The sequence below is a fragment of the Macaca fascicularis genome, chromosome 15, assembly GCF_037993035.2.
Source record: "Macaca fascicularis isolate 582-1 chromosome 15, T2T-MFA8v1.1".
Taxonomy (NCBI): domain Eukaryota; kingdom Metazoa; phylum Chordata; class Mammalia; order Primates; family Cercopithecidae; genus Macaca; species Macaca fascicularis.
Genome location: NC_088389.1, coordinates 81,423,815 through 81,446,819, shown reverse-complemented (window position 1 = coordinate 81,446,819; position 23,005 = coordinate 81,423,815). Strand labels below are relative to the sequence as shown.

Here is a 23,005-nt window from a genome sequence, read left to right as displayed (position 1 = left end):
ATAATAATTTGAGGCCGGGCGCGGTGGCTCAAGCCTGTAATCCCAGCACTTTGGGAGGCCGAGACGGGCGGATCACTAGGTCAGGAGATCGAGACCATCCTGGCTAACACGGTGAAACCCCGTCTCTACTAAAAAATACAAAAAGCTAGCCAGGCGACGTGGCGGGCGCCTGTAGTCCCAGCTACTCGGGAGGCTGAGGCAGGAGAATGGCGTAAACCCGGGAGGCGGAGCTTGCAATGAGCTGAGATCCGGCCACTGCACTCCAGCCCGGGGACAGAGCGAGACTCCGTCTCAAAAAAAAAAAAACATATATATATATATAAAATAATTTGACCCCAAAATTTTAGATTCATATATAGTTATGGTTAGCCAAGCAAAAGAATTTTAATGCTCTTACTAGTTTCATTTGAATGGACATTTAATATTTGGCAAAAAACTTCAACTTCAGAATATGGCTTCTGTGATTTCCATAGCTAAACACTGTGAACACGTATTCTGAAAACTGACCATATCGTGTTTGAATTGATTGTTCATCTATCTGAAAGTATGAAGTTATTGACATCCGTACTTGTATATTTAATCTTTATTTTCTAGTCGGATTCTATAACTTTTAAATATACCTAATATAAAATAAATGATCTCTTCTCATCAGGTGTGTGATTTTATACATCTCCTAAAATTCTCCCTAGACTGTTTCTGAGAATCATATTCCTATTCCAGTCTGTGTTATTATAGCTGACTTAAGATTTCCTATAATAAACTACTCTTTTCAATTGTCACCCATTAGTAATTAATATCACTAATATTACCAAAATTACCTATCTTTTAAATCATACTATTTGAAAACTCTCTAGTATTCTGTCACACCCTTTATTTACCCATTTTATAATTATTGATACATAATAGTTGTTCATATTTATAGGGTACATGTGATATTTTCTTACATGCATACAATGTGAATTGTATGCATTGTGTGGGTAATTGTAATATCCATTATCTCAAAAATTTATTTCTTTGTGTTGAGAATATTCCAGATCTTCTCTTATAGCTATTTTGAAGCATACAATAAATTATTGCTAACTGTAGTTGCCCTACTATACTATTGAACACTAGAACTTATTCCTTCTACCTAACTGTATTTTTGTACACATTAACCAACTTCTCTTCACCCCGACTCCTGCCACCCTTTGTAGCCTCTGGTAACCACCATTGTACTTACTACCTTCATGTGATCAATTTTATTTAGCACCTGCATGTGAGTGAGAATGTGTGATATTTGTATTTCTGTGCCTGGCTTATTTTATTTATCATAATGTCCTTCAGTTACTCCCATCTTGCTGGAAATGACAGGATTTTATTGCCTTTTCATGGCTAAATAGTATTCCATTGTGTATATATATCACATTTTCTTTATCCATTCATCTGTTGTTGGATAACTAGATTGATTCCGTATCTTGACTGTTATGAATAATGTTGCAGTAAACATGGGAATAGAGATATTTCTTTGACATACTAATATCATTTTCTTTAGCTGTATACCCAGTAATGGGATTCTTGGATCATATGGTAGTTCTGTTTCTAGTTTTTTTGCAGAAACTCCATACTGTTTTCCATAGTGGCTGTACTAATTTGCATTCCTATCAATAGTGTGTGAAAATTCCCTTTTCTCTACTTCCTCACCAGCATCTGTTAATTTTTGTCTTTTTGATAATAGCCATTTTGACTGGAGTGAGATGGTACCTCATTGTGGTTTTGATTTGCATATCACTGATGATTAATGACATTGAGCATTTTTTCTTATACCTTTTGGCCATTTATGTCTTTTTTTAAGAGAAATGTCTGTTCAAATCTTTTGTCCATTTTTAATTGGATTTTTTTTTTTGCTGTTGTTTTGAGTTCTTTGTATATTATTGTTATTAATCCCTTTACAGACAACTTTGCAAGTTTTTTTTCTCATTATTTAGGTTGTCTCTGTTGATTGTTTCCATTGCTGTGCAGAAGCATTTTAGCTTGATATAATCCCATTTGTCTATTTTTGCTTTTGTTACCTGTGCTTTTGAGATCTTACTCACAAAATATTGGCCCAAACCAATGCTTTGAAGTGTTTTTTCTCAATGTTTCTTCCTAGTAGTTTCACAGTTGTGGGCTTCGTATTAAAGTCTTTAATCCATTTTGATTTATTTACCCATTCCTGAGACTTCAGTGAGCTATTAATTAACAGTCCTAGGAACATTGTTTAATGTGTAGAAGATTAAGATCTGTACCCAGCTATATCACTTACTAGGTGTAACACCTGAAGGAAGCAACATGTTTTCTAAGTGATTAATTCCTTATCTGTAAAAAGATAAGAGATCAAACAAATGTATTTCATAGGAAAACTAGGAAGCATCTTATTGAAGCACTTCTCTGCATGCTTAGGGATACTGATAACTCTTCTGCAAAAGTATTCCTCTACATTCTGTGTAAATAGTAGAATTGCTGCCTTTTTGTTTTCCATATTAAATCATTAGTTTTAAGGTAAATTTATTTTCATCCTTATGATGATCTTTTATCAATGTGAGAGACCCAGTACTTTGAAACATGAATGAAATGAAGTAAATCCAAACCTGGAGAAATTGGGGGAAATAGCAGACCACTAAAGACAAAAAGTAAAATTTATCAAGGCACCAAAAAAACAAAAAACAAAAAACCTTCAATGGAATGAATGAATGACAGCTTAAATTATCAGCCAACATGCTAAAAAATATTTGTAATGCACAAGAAATTACAAGTGGCCTGATATTTGAAAACCATAGAGAGTGTTTAGAAGTGAAATCATACAATAAGTAAAATTAAAAGTTCACTGACTATAATTACATACAGGGAGAGAGCTTCAGAATTAGTTAACTGGATGAGGGAATTACTTGACTAGATGATAGATAGAATAATTTATTCAGAATATGGCATAGAGACAAATGAAAAACACAGAAGATATATGAGTTATGAAGGTAAAAAGAGGGTCTATCATTAATTAGGACTCCTGAAGGATAGGAGATTAAATGGTGAAAATTGTTTTTTCAAGAGATGTTAGAATGGCAACTGACTTCTCAAAAGCAATAGTAGAAACTGTAAGACAGTGGAATAGATCTTCAGTGTGTGCTGAAATAAAATGCATCAGTATAAATTCTATTCTCTGTTCAAATATTTCTTAAGATGAGGATCTGCCCAAGTGTGGTGGCTCATGCCTGTAATCTCAGCACTTTGGGAGGCCGAGGTGGGCAGATCACCTGAGGTCATGAGTTTGAGACCAGCCTGGCCAACATAGTGAAACCCTGTGTCTACTAAAAATACAAACAATTAGCTGGGCATGATGGCGTGTGCCTGTAATCCTAGTTACTCAGGAGGCTGAGGCAGGAGAATCGCTTGAGCCCGGGAGGCAGAGGTTGCAGTGAGTGAGCTGAGATCAGGCCACTGCGCTGCAGCTTGGGTGACAGAGCAAGACTCTGTCTCCAAAAAAAGAAAAAAAAAGATTAGGATCAGAAAAAAAATGTCTAACCTCCAAATCTAACATTATTCTCCACTAAATTCCTCTTTAAAGGAAACTCTTTGATTAGAGTAAAAGTGATCTGAGATATAATAAAATTAAAGAGTAAAAAAAGTGATAAATAGCTTGACTTATAACTGTCTTTAAGGTTAAGCTTTAAGTATGATGCTTACTGTACATTTTGATAGATAACATATCAAGTTAAGAAAGTTTTCTTTTATTTTTAGCTTTCTTTTTTTTTTTGAGATGGAGTCTCGCTGCTCTGTTTTCCAAGCTGGAGTGCAATGGCACAATCTTGGCTCACTGCAACCTCTGCCTCCCAGGTTCAAGCGATTCTCCTGCCTCAGCCCCCTGAGTAGCTGGGATTACAGGCACCTGCCACCATGTCTGGCTAATTTTTGTATTTTTTAGTAGAGACAGGGGTTCACCATGTTGGCCAGGCTGGTCTCGAACTCCTGACCTCATGTGATCCACCCACCTCAGCCTCCCAAAGTGCTGGGATTACAGGCGTGAGCCATCATGCTCAGCCCTATTTTTAGCTTTCTAAAAGTTTGCGGTGGTTTTGTTTGTTTCTTTTTTTTGTTTTTGTTGTTGTTGTTGTTGAGACAGGGTCTTGCTCTGTTGCCCAGGCTAGAGTGCAGTGACGTGATCATGGCTCACTGTAACCTCAAACTGCTGAGTGTGTGTCACCATGCCCAACTATTTAAAAAAATGTTTTGTAGAGATGGGATCTCGCTTTGTTGCTCAGGCTTGTCTTGAACACATGACCTCAAGCAGTCCTCTCACTTTGGCCTCCCAAAGTTCTGGGGTTATAGGCATGAACTACCATTCCCAGCCAGTAAGAGTTTTTAATTAAGAAAAATTGTTTAGTTAAATAACTTTTTGAAATTTATGGAGATGATAATAAGAGTTTTCCCCCAATTTACTCTGTTGATATAGTGAATTACATTAATAGGTTTCCTTATGCTGATCTATTCTTATATTCTGGAGGTAAACTCTACTTAATGATACTGTTCTCTTATTAGATTATCTAACTGCACGATCTGTAGTGATATTCCCTGTTTCATTTCTGGTAAGAGGATTTGTGTCTTCTCTCTTTTTATTTTTCTTACTCTTGCTAGAGACAACAATTTTATTGATTTTTCAAGAGCCAGCTTTTTGTTTCATTGATTTGCTTTGTTTTTCTGTTGTCAGTTTTATTTATTTCTTGTTTTATCTTTATTAGTTCCTTTTTTTTTTTGCTTGCTTTGGGTTTATTTTGCTCTTTTTCTAACTGCTTGCTATAAGATCTTAGAATTCTCTTTTCTGATATAACTGTTTAGTGCTATAAATTTCCCTTCTATCACTGCTTTAGCTGCATCCCGTATTCTTTTGATATACTATATTTTATATTTCATTACATTATTGCTTTTTAAATTTTCTCTGAATCTGCCTCTTTGATGTGTGTATTATTTAAAAATATATTGTTTAATTTATGAGTGTTTACAGATTTTCCTATTCCTTTTTTGTTATCAAATTTTTGTTTTATTCCATTATGACCAGAGGCTAGTCTATGTATATTTCCAAATTTGTTGAGGTTGGTTTTATGGTCTAGATATGGTCTATCTTGTTGAATATTTCATGGGAACTTGAACAAAATTACGATTTCAGCTGCTGTTGAATAGAGTGTTCTATAGTATTTGCTAACAATTAAGTATTTTTAATTAAGGTATGTATTTTTTTAAGTGTAGTGATATAGCACACTTAATAGATTGTCTATGAAGTCTGTCTTCATTCCTGAAGGATATAGAATTTGCAGACAACAGTTCTTTAACAAAAAAAAAAAAAAAAGTTGTTGTGTTGTTTTGAAAAACAATTGTGCCACTTTTCTTTTGGCCTCCATAGTTTCAGTTAAGAAATCTACTGTCATTCAAATTAGCATATCCCTATAAGTAATGCATTATTTCTGTCTGGCTACTTTCAATATTTTTTTGTCTTTAGTTATTAAAAGTTGACTTTTAAAAGTAGTCCATTACTTAAATTTTGATTTCTCCAAAAACAAGTTATTAAGAATGTATTCTATATTGCAGAGATAATATTTTTTCTTCCTGACTGATGAGACTGGAGAAACTGTCTGAATAATTAATTACTCTGGGCTTATTTCTGCCCCACTTTGCCTCAGTTCTGGAGCTTAGTGCCTAGAGTTCTACCAGGAATAATCAGTGGGGTTTTTTTTTTTTTTTTTTTTTTTTTGGTTGTTGTTTGTTTCTAAGAGATATTTTTGGAAAGAGAGGCACTCATTCTGGTCTTATCTGCTTTATAGTTTCTACAAAGCCCTTACTGTTCCAATAATGCTTTCTGGACTTGTGTTATTTTTATGAATTTATTTTTATACTGCATTTGCATTCCAGTGGTATAACTACGCCTCCAAAAGTGGTACCTTTTAAACTTTTAAGATAATGCACTGTCACAATGGCTGTTAAGACTATGATTAAAAGATGGTAGGAGGAGCATTTTGAAATATGAAGTGGAATTCGACCTTAGACTATGAAGGGTAGTGAGAGTACTTAAAGGGTGGCTCTTTTTTTTCTTGCTTTCTTTGAGACAGAGTTACACTCTCGTTGCCCAGGTTGGAGTGCAATGGCACGATCTCAGCTCACTGCAACCTCTGCCCAGCCCGGATTCAAGGGATTCCCCTGCCTCAGCCTCCTGAGTAACTGTGATTACAGGTGCATGCCAACACGTCCGGCTCATTTTTGTCTTTTTAGTAGAGACAGGATTTCACCACATTGGCCAGGCTGGTCTCAAACTCCTGACCTCAGGTGATCCACCTGTCTTGGCCTCCCAAAGTGCTAGGATTACAGGTGTGAGCCACTGCGCCTGGCCAGGGTAGCTCCTTTTTTGTGGGCACACTTCCCATCTGACCTGTCAAGGTAACAAATTCCCTAGCCCTCGTCCACCCAGCTGGTATTTCCATATCTTTATATTAGAATGTGGCTGTGCCTCTAGGCTAGGGGATACAAGAAAAACAAATAAATATATTTCCTTATTCTTATCCAAGTAGTGGTCTAGCCTCCTTTTGTGATATTTATTTACCTTTTACATTATAAACAACTTAAAAGCAAGAATATGCTTTACCTAATTTTGTATGTTTTCTATAGTGCCCACGCCATAATTTGATAAATATTACATATTTTCTCAATATTCATAAAAAATGTTATAAACATATACTGCTGTTTAGTTTATGATTAAACATAATTGTCTTTTCTGATTTCTTGATGAATTATTGATTCCCCTACCATCTGAGTCAGATCCAGCTAAATTCTGCAATAGCACATTTTGCCTCAGAAACTTTTTTGGCAATAGCAATCTTAAAGCAGTTTCCTTTTTAGAATTTGAGTTTTCAAGTTTTCTTCATATGTTGTCCAATTACATTAACCAAATAATCTTAAATTAGTTTAATCAAGCCTCAAGTAAAAGACTTTTGCCAAGTGTCAGAATTTGGAATAAAAACAACAGAGCACAGCCCATTCAACAAATGCCTTGAGTTTTCTAGTTGATGTAGCATATAAACATTGAGTATGAAAACTACTAAATCTGAAGAGACGTTTAGCAAACTCTTTAATATGAAAAGGGCCTTATTTCATGGATCTTCATTTTAAAAATTTATGTATTTGGAGTTATGTGATTGTTATTGTATCCAAACTTGTATTTGTCCTTGGTTTATATTTCTTTACAGAATTCTTATTTGAAAGATTAAAGATATTACACTGTACTGGGGCCATTTTTTTCCTGTCAAGAATTGCAGAATTTTAAATAGCCTCATTTCCATTTTTGTGATCTGTGTTCACACTTCTAGTAATAATGAAGTAGAAAACTACTTTTTTTGTACCTTATTGCTAATCTCCAGAGTTTTCTTTTACCTTACCCCAATAGGTTTGTGTAGTACACATTCCTTGTAGGGTATTCAGTTTATATACGTCAGATTCTCTAGGGCCATGGCTTTTGCCAGATGAAGCACTTTTGATTTTGAGGCTGATGAAACACAGTGCTGTTATTGATCTGTGCATGACATAGCCTGTCTCTCTCCTAGCAGAGTGTAGCAACATTTATCCAGGAATTTGCAAAATGTCACTTGGATCATGTTCGCAAGGTAAACTGTGCAAAACCCAGGATCAGAGCTGAGAATCCATGTGGAATTGGACGTGACTGTCTTATTCCTATGTCCTGTCTTCTATTCTAGATGAAGCAAGTGGTATTTGTTAACAGAATGTCTGTGTCCTATATTAGACTTTGTAGGAAACTATTATTACCACTTAGAACACTGTGTACTATAAAATTGTACTTCTTATACTCTTTTCAGATTCATTTCTTATTTTACTGAAGAAAATATTAATATGAGAATATGTGACCTGAATAGCATCAGTTAGAAATTTCTTTTCTGTTTAAAATAAAGCAGTGTTATAATATATAGCATAATTTTATATTTCTAGTAGTGTCCTCATTTTTTACATCAACATACTTTCAGGTAGGTATGTCTCATCAGTATCAATATTTCAGGAAGTGAAAAATTATAGCATATTTATCACTATTTAATTGATATAATATTTAATTATGCATATATTTTAGAGTTTGGTTTTAAATGACTAGAATATTGGTATGCACATGGATAGGTATGTTTGTTACAATTCAATTTAGTTTAATGTACCTAACACATGTAAAGTGCTATAATAATGGGATATTCAACAATGAATTAAATATGATCCTTGTCCCCTGTAATAACAGAGTTGAACATGTGTATAATAACAAAAGGAAATTGTGAGGTATAGAGATACATATGTATATGTGTGCATGTGTATGTATACCATGGATGTTTAAATGCATATGGAGAGAGAGAGTCATTCATTGTTGTCATTCTTGATTAAGGCTTTTGAAGGAGTGGTATTTGGACTTAACCTTAAGGTTTGGTATAATTTTGGAAGTTGTGTGCATTGAGCAAAGTCATTAGAAGAAAAGAAAGCTTGAAAAGACGTCTAACTGACATAGCAGTTTGTTGAGAATAGTGAATAATCTGGTTTGCCTGTGGTTCTCAGCCCTGACCACTTATTATCCTCACCTGGGGAACTTTGAAAACTAGTTGTACCAAGACCTCACCCTACACCAATTAAATTTGAATATCTAAGAGTTAGGCCCTGTACCTTGGTAGTTTTTTAAAGTTCTCAGGTGATTCTGACGTAGAATAAGGACTGAGACCAAGGCTGGAGAGACTAGAGATTGAATGCAAGCAGCTAGATAAATTATTGTTTAAATATCAAGGAATGATTAGGAAGAGATCTACACAATATTAATAGAAATAGGAAGTTTTTTAAAAAACAAGAGACTTTGCAGTGTTATAACACAAAAAGTTTGATGACTAACTGCATATGGGAAGGTAAAGAAAAAAGAGGTATTTAAGATATTTTTCAGGTTTTTAACAAAGGGAGTAGAAAGTTGATGATAGAAGAATTATATTTGTGACAATGTAATATACTAAATATTGTGGTGAGAAAATACCAAGAAAGTTGAATAAAATATTAAAAAGAGCCTCACAAATGCATACTAGAACTTGCAAAAAAAAAAAAAGAAAGAAACTAAATCCTTAGGATCTAAAATCAACAACAGCTTATCGTTTGTAGCCAAGTGGTAATTTGTTAGTGAACTGGAGATATCACGTATGTAGCAGGATATGAGTTTAAAATTTATGGGATAGGCCTGGCCTAGACATACAAATTTTGCAGCCATGAGTATGTAGATGGCATTTAACAATGAAGGTGAATGAAATCACCAAGGGTGTGGAGATAGGTAGAAAAGAGATAAGGTCCAAGATCTGAGCTCTAGGCCCTCCAGTATTTAGAAGTTGGACAGATGAGAAACAACCAGAAAGGAGAGCCAGTGAAAGGGAAAAGCAAGAGAAAGGAGTATCTTAGAAGCCAAATGATTAAAGTATATCAAGAAGGGAATGATATACTTTATCATTCTCTATGCCAACTGCTGCTTATTAGAATGAGTTCATGGGAGGAATTGAGGAATGGGAACAGAAAGAGAGGAATTGGAGGATATAATTAAATATGCATACATTTTAGAGTTATTTTGAGGAGCTTTGCTGGAAAAGTGAGCAGAGCGCCTCTAAAATATAAACACATAATAACTTAGGCTCAAAATAAATAATTCATTTATTCATAATATCAGTACTGTTAAGTAATGCTGATAAAAAGTCATTAAAGATATATATTAACAGGGCAGTAAAAAGTCTTTCTCTAAGTATTTATCAAAAATGTTTACATAATTAGGCCACAAAACAACATTCCACAAATTTCAAAGGATTTGTATCATATGAATAATATTGTCTAACAGAAGTGAAGTAGAACATACTTTAAAAAGTTAACTTAAAAATATCTGATGTGAATTTATAGAGGCATTTCTAAAAACTAATGGGTCAAAGAAGAAAACAAAATGAAAATGAAAAATACTTCAGATTGAATGACAATAAAATAACACATATTGAAACATTTAGAATGTGGCTAAGGTGGTACTCAGATGGAAATTTATGTCCTTAAATACTTGTAGTAAGACTAGAAGTCTAAAAATCACAGAGCTAAACATTTTATTTAAGAATGAGAAATTGAATAAACCCAGTGTTGTGGACTAAATGTTCCCCCATAATTCATAACCCCCAATGTGATCATTTCAAAAGTGGAGCCTTTGAGAATTAATTAGGGTTACATTGGTTCTTGAGGGTGGGGCCCCCATGATGGGATTAATGCCTTTATAAAAAGAAGAGGAGGCCGGGCGCGGTGGCTCACGCCTGTAATCCCAGCACTTTGCGAGGCTGAGACGGGCAGATCATGAGGTCAGGAGATTGAGACCATCCTGGCTAATGCGGTGAAACCCCATCTCTACTAAAAAATACAAAAAATTAGCCGGGCGTGGTGGCGGGCGCCTGTAGCCCCAGCTACTCGGGAGGCTGAGGCAGGAGAATGGCCTGACCCTGGGAGGCGGAGCTTGCAGTGAGCTGAGATCGTGCCACTGCACTCCAGCCTGGGTGACAGAGCCAGACTCCGTCTCAAAAAAAAAAAAGAGGAAGAAACAGTAGATCTCTCTGCTCTCTGCCATGTGCAGATAGATGAGAACATGGCCATCTGACAACTTGGAAGAAAATGGCCTCACCAGACACCAGCTCTACCCACAACTTGATCTTGGACTTCCCAGCATCCAGATCATGATAAAGAAATGTTTGTTATTTAAGCCACCCAGTCTGTGATAATTTATTATAGCAGCCCAAACTAAGACACCCAAAGAAAATAGAAAGAAATATTAAAATAAGCGCAGAGTTGATACTGTAGAAAGTAAAAATGCAGCGGACATGATCAACAAATCCAAAAGCTGGATCACTGAGACTAGTAAGTTGACAAACATTAACAAGTGTTAATAAGGATATAGAGAAATTGTAACCTTCATACAATGCTATGGGAATGTAAAATGGCACAGGCATTTTGGGAAATGGTTTGACAGATCCTTGCAAAGTGAAACATAGAGTTACCAAATAACCTTGTACATTCATTTATAGAAGCACTATTCATAGTAGCCCAGAAGGGGAAACAGCCTATGGGTCCATCAACTTATAAATGGAGAAAAAACTGGGGTGTATCCATACAGTGGATTATCATTCATTAATAAAAGGGAATAAAATGCTAACATATGTTACAGTATGGATGAACCTTGAAAGCATATTGCCAAGTGGGAGAAGCTAATAATAAAAGACCATATATAATATGATTCTATTTATGTAAAATGTCCAGAAAAGGCAAAATCCATAGACAGAAAGTGGATTCATTGGTTGACTAGAGCCGGGGATGGGAAAGGAGTTTCTGTAAATGGGCATGAGTTTCTTTAGAAGTACTCTACAGTTAGTCTGTTGTGGTAATTGCACAACTTAAACGTGCTTAAGAAATAAAGAAGTGTATACCTTAAAAAGATAAAACATGCCAACCAAAAATATTATGTCTGGCAAAACTGTCTTCAAAAATGAAAGTGAAAGAGACTTTCCCAAACAAAAGTAGAGGCACTTCATCACCACTAGACCTTTCTTAGAAGAAATACTAAATGAGTTATTCAAGTTGAAACAAAAAGATGCTAAATAGCAATACTTAAAAGCATGTGAAAGTATAAAGGTCACTGGTAAGGGTAAATAGTGGTGTGTAATCACTTTTTATTCTGGTGTAGAAATTACAATAAAAGGTATTAACATAACTAAAAATATGATAATGAATACATAATATAAAAAGATGTAATTTGTTTCACCAAATTATATGTGAAGGGAGAAGTAAAAGTATGAATATTTTGTATGTGATTGAAGTTACATTGTTATCAGCTTAAAAGATTGTTATAAACAATATATGTTATGTAAGCTCCATGGTGATCACAAAGAAAATACCTATAGAAGATACACAAAGAAAGTGAGTAAGGAGTCAAAGCATGTCACTACAAAAAAAACAAAAAACAAAAAAAAAACAGCAATGAAATACAATGGAAGATAGCAACAGAGGAAAAGAGAGACAAAAGAGCTATAAGACAGAAAACAGCAAAGTGGCAATAGGAAATTTTTTCACCATCCGTAATTAAATATAAATGGATTACATTCCCCAGTCAAGAGATGGAGAGTTGCCAAATGGATTACAAAAACAGAATCCAACTATATCCTATCTCCATGAGATTCACTGTAGTTTTAATGACACAGGCTTATAGTGAAGGGATGGAAAACTAGATTCCATACAAAGGGAAAGCAAAGGAGAGAAGGGGTGACTATACCAATATCAGATATTAAATCAGAAACTATTAGAAGAGATAGACATTCACCTGAAAGAAGGGCCTATTCACCTAGAAGATAAAACAGTTACAAATATTTATGCACCAAACCTCAGAACTCCTGTATGTATCGTAAGCAAATTTTGACAGAGCTGAAGGGAGAAATAGGCAGCAACACAATAATAGGAGACATAAGCACTCCACTTTCAACAATTGATAGAACAAGATTAATAGGTAATCAGAGAACTTGAACAAAACTGTGGACCAATTGAACCTAACGGATGTGTGGAGAATACTCTACCCAACAACAGCAGAATATATATTATTCACAAGTGCACATGAAACATTTTCCAGGATAGACTACATGTTAGGCCAAAAACAAACCTTAAATTTAAGAAGGTTGAAATAATACAAAGTATCTTTTCTGATCATAATGGTATAAAACTAAAGATCAGTAGCAGAAGGACAACTGTAAAATCCACAAATGTGTAGAAATTAACCAAAACATTCTTTTTTTTTTTTTTGAGATGGAGTCTCGCTCTGTCACCTAGGCTGGAGTGCAGTGGCATGATCTCAGCTCACTGCAACCTCCACCTCCTGGGTTCAAGTGATTCTCCTGCCTCAGCCTCCTGAGTAGCTGGGATTACAGGCACGAGCCACCATGCCTGGCTAATTTTTTGTATTTTTGTAGAGACGAGGTTTCGCCGTGTTTGCCAGGCTGGTCTCAAACTCTTGACCTCAAGTGATTCACTCGTCTTGGCCTTTTAAAGTGCTAGGATTACAGGCATAAGCCACCACGCCCAGCTACACCAAACAGTCTTAAACAACCAATGGGTTAAAGATGTCACAAAGAAAATTAAAAAATACCTTGAGACAAATGAAAATGAAAACATACCTGAATTTATGGGCTGCAAGCATAAGCAGCTGTAAGAGGGAAGTTTATGTACTGTACACTTGAAAATTGGTTAAGAAAGTAGATCTCATATGTTTTATACCACAATAAAAAAGGTAAAAAAATTTTTTGATAAAATTAAATATCTGTTCATGATAAAAATTATCTTAGCAAACTAGGACTAGCAGGGAACTTTTTTATTCTGTTAAAAGATGTTTACCAGAAACCTGAAACAGTTGTTAAAAGGTGTGTACCAAAAATCTGAACTAGCCATCATACTTAATGATAGAAGTTAGATGCATTCTTTTTGAAATCAGGAAGAATACTTCTATGCCTGCTATCATTGTTTGTCTTTGCTGTTGTACTTGAGTACCTAACTAGCACATTAATATAAGTGACAGCAGTGAAAGTTAAATCTATTAGAAATGAAGAAACAAAACCATCATTAGTTCCCATATGTTATGCTTGTCTCCACAGAATCTCAAGACAAATTACTATGATTAATAAGAGATTTCAGCAAGATTGCTGGATCAATAATATACTGAGATATTAGGACTCATATTCACCAGCAATCAACAGAATATGCAATTTAACAGAAAAATGTGTTTAAATAATAGCAGGTATCTAGGAAGGGAAGTCGTATTACAATTTCAGAGATTGTTAAAATGTGAAATAGTGTTTTTAAATTGCTATATGTTTGGGGAGTCCATATGTATCTATATTCTAAAAGTACAAAGAAAGGTAAGGGAAAAATAAACAACAAAGTTATTCAGGATGGTGATTATTTCTGGTGGGTCAGGAGAGATGTTCATAGCTTCAACTGTATTGGTAATATATTCTTTGTTGACTGGTTAATACAAAGGCATTCATTGTATTTTTCTTTATATTGAAATATTTCATTAAAAATGAAGAAGGAAATCTAGTGAAGTCATTGGTCAGAGAAAGAATGCTGGAGGTGGAACAAATCTTTGCAGCAAGATCTTAAGTTCGGGGGAGTTAACTGCTATATGGGCAAAGAGGAGTCAGAGAAGGAAAACCAAAAGAACTGTACAGAGAACGTGGAGGAAAAATTGAGTACTTTAATAAAGAAACAAGGGAGAGAAAGTTTTTAACAAGAAAAAGAGAGGCTTTGGTCAACAGTGTCAGATCCCATAGAGGAACTGATAGTAGAAAACTGAGAAGAGACTGTTGGACTTTACTAAGAAGACTGTATTAACAAGACTATCTTGATAGCAAATGATAGAAACAGATTTCAAACTAACATAAGAAAAAAACACAAAATCCACAAAATCAAAGGATGAACTGTAGATTATAGACTTGGTAAAGGTACAGAAAATTGGAAACAGACACCCTAATGTTTTTAATGCTTCTATCTCACATCTCTTCATTCCAGACCAGACCAGCTTTCTCCATGCAGCTTTGGCTGTGTGTATTGGCCATGTGGTAAACCTACATTCTTATAGCTTTGCCTCAGAGAAGAAAAGAACTACTCATTCTCATCTTCTACTCTTCCTCTAATTTACAAGATAGTTAAATTTGCAGAACCACAGGAATATAAATACTTTGTCTATATGTCATTTTGAGTTAGGATTTAGATTTATTTCATTATTTGTTAATTTTCACCTACATGAATAATTGACCAGAATTTCAGAGTCATGCAGGATACAGAGTAGTTTCTATTGGTCAGGACTGATTTATACATTGCAGTACTTAGGTATTCTTTGCTGTCACCCACTTCAGTTGCCAATCATTGTGGCACTCAAAAGTGCCCCAACAAATTTCCAAAATACACATCGGGATAGTATGTACTATTTGAGAACTACTGATTTAGAAGAAAAGCAGATCAACTGGGTTGATTAGTAAAAATGAAAGAACACCCAGACTTAACCTCTTACTAAAGATCTACATGAATCATTGTCCTTGATGTAGCATAACTGCCTGAGAGTCAGGTATTTATTTGACTTTATTTATTGAGTGACCTACTTTGTTAGGTCAAGCCTTTTTACTTGAAAGAATATGATCAACAGAAAACAATCCTGAATAGAAAATGAAGGGAAGGATGATAGTAGAAGTTCCTATGTGGAATTTTGTGTGTTGGAAAAAATAGCTTTTCAGTGAAATCTGTGAGAAATACCTTAATTAATATAGTATAGGTCAAAGCTTTGCAAATGTCTTTTTTCTATATAAAAGAAATTTCTACTGTATACTATGAAAGACTTTTTTTGGTAATTTTTACATATGTTAGTCCTTAGTTTTTAAAATCCCATTTTAAATGGTATCAGTAACTTTTTATTTCATCAAATCCAAAGATTTTTAAAAGTCCTTTCTGAAAATGTCCATTTTTCACTCTCTTGAATCTTATGAAATTTATACAGGGAATAGAAAAAAACATTATTACTTCTCTTGAGAATTTTTGCAGGGTATATTTATAAATGATCAACATCATATGAATACTTAGTACTGCTGCTGTTAAATTTGTAATGAGTTGCAGGGTTTTGAAATTCCTTGACTGGCTTTCATCCAAGTACTTTATTTTCAAGGCTTAGATACAGTACAACCAATGAGAGACATACAGTTAACTATTGACCCTATCATGAAAATATTTCAGTTTTTAAGTATTAAGATGTTATTTATATTTAGGATATATTTAAGAAACATATATCTTTCACTAGCTTGAATATATGAATTTGGAGCTGCAAATGATGATCTTTTTAGCCTTTGACTCTATAACCCCCAAAGTTGGTAATATTTAATTTAGATTAATGTGATAATGTAGTATTCCTAAGAACTGATTCAAATGTAATTTAAATAACATCTATATTCATGCTTTTCAGAGGCTTACTGAGAAATTCTTTATCTTATAAAAGATAAATTTCAGAAATATATCATGGTCTATTATAAATTTTTAGAAGTCAAAAATTATTCTAAGGAATATTGATGCTTCTCTTTTTGAAGCCTATGTAGGAATTAAGTATTATGAGCAATTTAATACTATACATGGATATTCATTTCCTCTGGCTAGTCCACAAAGGCCTTTTTGAGCAATAAAATACCCATAAAATAAGAAGTAATACTATTGTAATAGCACACCACGAGGACAGGAAAACAATCAAAGTATTGAAATCTGATTTTTAGGAAAACCAAGTTTAATCAGAGATGAATGAGCAATCTTCATGAGACTTCCGCAGATATTTGATAGTCTCTGTTTCTGATAACTCAATCATTATAACTGTACTTGAAAAGTTATGGCCTTTTTTCGTGCGTATGTCGTTAAAATTTGTGAATGGGGTATTTAACATAGACTGCAGTCAAAGAATCTCTCATCTGCATTTACTCTGAGAGAAACTGCAAGGTGGGTGACTCACTGCCGTCAGGGTCCCAGAGCTTCTCCCGCTGGGGTGTCAGCTGCAGGAACCTTACCAGTTCAAAACTAGATGCTATCACATATCCTGTTGCCTGTCTGCACTCCCACAGGAATTTAGTAATTAAGTTCCAACAGAGCCATCTTGCCAAGCCTTAAGACAATCCTGGTGCCATAAAACTGGCAGATGCATTCAGCCAGCTCACGAATACACTTTGGGGCCCTCCCCATAGTTGAGGTTGCAGAGGTTTCCTGTGTTGAGAAAAAGTGTTTGGAAAAGTTCTCCCAAACTGCATTGGCTTGGCTTTAAACGTGTTGGGGTATACAGATGCAGGCCAGTGGCCTAGCGTGCTGCTTCACCTAGGTGGTCGCCTGCACTCTGCTGCGGTGCTGTGCATGCTGAATCCCTGGACACTTTTTGGTTCCCCAAGGTAAAACTAGCAGCAGGACTCACAGTTTATCACCATGGTTGCCAACATCCCACCTCAGAGAAATGCTGAAAAAACTGAATCAAATATGAGTGGTTTATTCAACTGAAGTTCAAAATCTTCTTTGATGAAGCTTACATCCCTTGCAGTGTAGCCTGTCAGTTCCTGGTTAACTTTCAGCAAAACACATTTTCTTGGTAAGATGAAAGAATTCTGAAAATCGATGACCATGGCATGTGAAAGAGATGATTTAAGTGAATGTCTGCCTTACTTTCAAACAGCAAATGATGCTGTTCTTAAGTGGCAGTCCAGGTCTCACCACGTGCTTTTTCAATTGATGATGTGGCTGGTCTTTCATATGGGAAGACTACTTGGCTGATCATCTTCTGTTCATCTCCCAAAGTGAGCGCCAAAGGAACTGTTCAGTAACTTTATGTAAGTTTACAGATAAATTTCTTTTGAAGTTTCTGGGCCATGGTTTGAAGAAACGCCATGGGAAGTTTCTTTTGTTCCATGGGAAAAATGGAAAGTCACCTTTTCTGCATAACTTAGAAGATTAGGGAGTTTGAGGCCAAGTACCATACTCCCTTCATTGTTTCCAACCATAGTGTTTTAACTGCCCATTAATCTCCTTAATTCAGTTACTTCAAAGCTAACATCTAACCCATTTGGTAATGCATTGTCACCTTGACATATATCACTCAAAAAATCCACTTGTCTAAAAAATTCCTGGATGAAGAAATTTTTCACGGGCTTCATGAGAGTTCCACATTACCTCAATGAGGTTTTTAGGCTTAAAAACATTTCCAGTTTTACAAATGGTGATAGTATCTTTATTTAGTCCATCCAAGCCCATCGAAATGGGGATGTTGAACAGCCAAATCTTTGTTTTTAAGAATTTCCTGTTTGGCTTCACTTTCACCTTCAGCAAATTCAGTTTCATTTTCTCATGCTGCAAAGCCAGATCCTTGTGGTGGAAGAGGCTCCAAACTCTGTGTGTACAGTGTCCTCATGCTTCCTTCTCCTGCTGCCACCTGAGAGAGCTCCCCAGGCCTGACCAGTCCTCAGTTATGAGGGCAGAGGCTGCCGTTCTTTACTTAGATACAGATAATGCTGTTAACATCGCCCTGAAACATCAAGTATTATTTTTGTTGATCTGGCTTTTTTTTTTTTTTAATTGCTTCTCTGAGTAGACATTCACTTAAATCATCTCTTAAATTGGGGTGTATTCTTTTTTTCTTGCTGCCACTCAACTCCAGTACCAAAAAGTATTGACAAAGAGGGTGGAGGAAGAATATAATTAAAGAGGTAAATAGTATATAGGACATGTGAGGAATAGCTATTTCTATGTTGAATTAACTGAGTTTAAGCAGGAAAAGGAGAGTAAAAAAGAGGAGTTCAGAAAGACATTGCACAGTTTCTCCTTTAGGATATCAAATAGCACTACCATCGTCTTTCTTTCCTATTGAGGAAAGAAGTCAGAATGGGTATGCATTGCAACCTCGTAGTCATTAGTAAGGATGTCATATGTAAGTCTAGTGTTTAGGAGGGCTACGATTGAACTCATAATATTACCATATAAACATTGAGAAATTATATTGGTAGTGATGATGATGAATTATTTTGGATATACTTTTGGTTCCCATTATCTGTTCCACTATTTAGTACCTGGTATTTAGTTTTCAAGAGAGCTTTTCTTCTCGTAACTTAAACAGAAGATTTGAAATAACAACAAACCAACAGTCAAACTCTTTTTTTCTGTGACTAGACAAATATTTATTTTTCCCATGAATACTTGAAAGTCAATTATATTAGTTAACTTTCTAAATTTCACATATAACATGTTTTTACTATCCATTATTTTCCCCATACTTGTGGGAACAGAAGTTTAAGTGATGTGGTCAACAAATTCAATTAAAATGCATTCGTTTAGTTATTCAGATTATTTTGAAAGAAACTACCTTGCTAATATCACATAGGTTAAAATTTGCTATAAAGGCATATAATGTTAAAAGTATTCATATAAATTAAAAGTACTTGTTAAACATTTTGAGTATTTTTGGTCTTTCAGAATTAAAAGTATTAGTAAACTGTTTTGAATAATTTGACACTTGAAATAATAGTGTTGATTTTCATTTTGAGAAATAATATTTAAACATAGTTACAAAATAATTATTTAATTGGACATTAGCTAGAACTTATGTTACAAAGTATAAGGGCACTGAATTACTTTAACTCCTTGTAAATATTATTGAGAGTAGCATATCTCTTATCCATATGCGGATATCCATATTTCTCTGACAGAACCTAATTTGAACACATCAAGACAGATTGGCATTTTCAGACCCATAAAAAAACTGCTTTGTTAATTGCAAACCATATTTAGTATGACCTTATAACAAAGTAGCACTTTAAGTGTCATGCTTTGTCTTTAATGTGCACACTGGAGCTGGGTTCATCTGTACCAGACAACTACACTTCATGAAAAGAGTTTTTTTTCTTGATAGGCAATTAGCAGTAATTAGGAAGATTCACCTCAATAAGATGTCAACATGAGATTGTTTAAAAAAGTTGAATGTCAGTGACTTAAAAAAGGAAGTTCTTCTGACACCTGTGTATGGCATGTGAAACATGAAATGTTAATTTAACTTTTCTGCTTATTATTCATGCACAATATTATTTTGTCATTCAGACTCTGCATTGACAGAGTGTAAGGGTGTTAAAATAGTGTTGCTAGAATAAAAAGAGGATTAATCTACCATTGGCCAATTAGCCAAAAGGTACTTAATGGTCTCTAAAGGCTACTGAAGTCTAACTACTAGCAAAAGCATTGGTGAAAAGTCCTCTATATTACCTTCATTTGCTTGACATTTTGTGAAACACAGTGTAGCCCTTTCATAACTGCAGTTGTCAGAAAATAGTTTATAAATGAGTGATGTAGTAACTTAGTGGATTTGTCATAAGAAATTTTGTTACATAAATAATTACGTCTCAGCCTAAGATCTTTTTTTGGTTATTGGTTTTTATTTTTTAAGTCTTTCTCTTGGTGATCTCAAGTATCTTAACAAAAGAAAATTAATGTTTTAAACTTAAAAGTCTTGTTACTAAACTTGGAAGTTATTAATCTGAACTATTTACCTTTTTAAATAAGTCTTATATGGAAAATATTTGTTAGTGACATAGAAAATGATGGCATTGTCTTGATAACTCATACATTTTAATTGACTGTGAATTTAGTCCTATACCTGGACAACATACAGAATTTTATTTCTTTCCATTTTATCCCCTTTAAAAGTATAATATTCTCAATAAAAGAACATTGATTCTATTCACAGGAGGGAGAATATCATTAAAATTATGGTGACTTTCTAGGGCGTTCTTGCCTATAGAATTTACATATATCCCATTCAATTAGAATTTTCTCTCCAGTCTCATTTATTTACATTCTGGTAACGTAATTTATGTTGTCATTTTTTAAAAACACAGTAAGATTTTAAAATTGCTGCCTCTACTTAATTATGAATCAGAATAATCAGATTGTGAGAATGTAAATGAACTTATTTCTGTATTCAACATTAAATAGTCTTAAGTCAGTCCTAAGCATAATTTAAGATGAGATATTTTGGAGAAGTTATTGGAAACAGATCATTCTCGTTTAATGATTGCTTTTCCCTACTTGGATTGTCAAGCCTTTTGGCTTTCAAAAGGAGAAAGAAAACATGGAGAGTACATTATTGTTATAGATGGCAAGTAAGCCTCACTTTTCACTCTGGTTACTGATTCACCTTTTTCAATATTGAGCATCTCACCGTTACTCCAGCATGGACTGCAAAGTGTTCTTTGGCCACCAGCTATTTCCTGCATAGACCTCCCAGAAACTCTGATCCAGTGTCTCTGGCATTCCACCTCATGTTTGGCTGTATTTTCTAGAATTTTGTGTCTTTATGTTTCAGACTCTACTATCCCAACTATTTCCAAATTTTTTAAATGGTTCGTTACTTTAAATTTTTAATCCAATGGTAAAAAACAAATGGGAAAGACTGAACTGTGTCTTTGAATGCTGTAGGATGGATATTGTCCAGAAAAAAACCGTAGGTCAGAATCATTTTCATTTTAGAAGTGAAGAGCTATACCCGATCCCATTCGTTTCCCTTGGAGCACTGCTTCTGAACTGATTGGATACCCAATAGCATTTTCTTTACATGTGCTACAACTAGCAACATGTTCGTTGAATAGGCAGATATTGAGTATTTTATTCTTCCGAGACATGAAGATCAGAGAGTATCTAAAAATATATTGTTTTGGGAGTAATTAGGGAAATGATTTTCTCAGCTTTTTTTCTAAGCCCTTTATTTCTCATTATGGGGCCTGAAGAATATTTTCCAAGGGCCTTGTTTTATTTTTTCTGATAGTTCGTTCCTGAACATTAAAATGTTCACCAGGTCTCCCTGATGGAGAAGGGATGCCTGATGTCCTCAGACTGCCCCCAGTTTACTGACCAGTGATTTGGCAACTATCTTCTCTTGAGTAAAAGTTGGAAAGCAGAGTGGTCATAGATCTAAGCTAGTACATTCAATGCTGTACTTAGCTTCTAGATCACATTTTACAGAACAAATCAGGGGAATATGGGGAGGGAAACAGGCTCTAGTCAGCATTTACCAGACAGGAATTGAAGGTAGCAGCAGTTCCCTCAGCTTCCCGTTTTGTTTCTTCATAGCACTTACTATAGTTTATTGTTACGTATTTCTGGATTACAGACCAGTAGCTACCTAAAGGCAAGGATTATCTATAACCTTTTTCTTACTGAAAACAGAGAACTAGCATAGTGCTAACTACATAGTATGTGTAAAAAGAATAAATGATAGGTATTGAATCAGGTTCTGAATCTAGGTACTCCATATCTAAATCTGCCAGCAAATGTCAAGTTGGTGCCATGAATGAAAGCAGTTTGTGAATGAAATCCCATATAAGAAAATAAGGGAAAATAGGCCAGGGGAGACTAATTTACCCTATTCATGGGATTCTACAGTTACAGTTGAGAGCAGCAAACAAAAGCTTCTGGCCAGAGGCTTTTTGCTTGTCAGTTAAACTACAAAATGCAGATCTGGTAGAGGCAATTTATATTTCTAGCATAGAAAATGGAACATAAAAATAAAATGAAAAAGAACAAAAAAAAATTAAAAGGAAAATGGGGGTCAGGCACAGTGGCTCATGACTATAATCCAAGCATTTTGAGAGGCCGAGGCGGGAGGATTGCTTGAGGCCATGAGTTCAAGACCAGGCTGGGCAACACAGCAAGATCCCATATCTACAAAAAAATTAAAAAATTCGCTGGGTATTTTTACTCACTGTAGTCCCTGCTACTCGGGAGGCTGAGGCAGGAGGATCCCTTGAACCCAAGAGTTTGAGGCTGTAGTGGGCTAAGATTAAACCACTGTACTCCAGCCTGGGCAATAGAGCAAGACCTTGTCTGAAAAGAAAATGGGACAATTTGTAAAGCAATTGAATAAATAAAATGAATACAAAATTATGGATAAAGAAAAAAAAATTAATCCAGAGTGAGAATATTATATAAACTCTACACACTGTGGGGTTTGGGAGACTTTCTTGAGATGGGACAGAGTGGCAGTAAGATAACAAGAAGTAGATTCTAGAAAGGCACTGATGTAAAAAATATCAGGACCCATATTAATTTTCTGTGCTACAAAACACAAATTTAGCAGCTGAGAAACAACATATGCATTCATTACCTCACAGTGTCATTGGGTCAGGAGTCTGATACAGCCTTAGTGGGGTGCTCTGCTCAGAATGTGGCAAGGTTGCAATCAGTGTGTCAGCCAGGCTGCCTTTTTTGAAAAATTCAGTTCCTTGTGGGTATAGGACTGAGGTCTGTCGCTTGCTGGTTGACAGCCCCAAGGATCATTCTCAGCTCATTGAGGCCTCCCTTAGGTCTTGTCTTGTAGCTCCTTTCATAACAT

At 35.0% G+C, this 23,005-nt stretch overlaps 1 protein-coding gene and 1 pseudogene across 8 annotated transcripts in view; one reads left to right on the top strand and one right to left on the bottom strand.

The window, feature by feature from the left end:
* The window catches only part of CNTLN (centlein), a 369,520-nt gene that overhangs the window by 289,940 nt on the left and 56,575 nt on the right, over positions 1 to 23,005 (top strand). The window lies entirely within an intron of this gene.
* On the bottom strand, positions 16,669 to 22,834 carry LOC102143580 (sorting and assembly machinery component 50 homolog pseudogene; annotated as a pseudogene).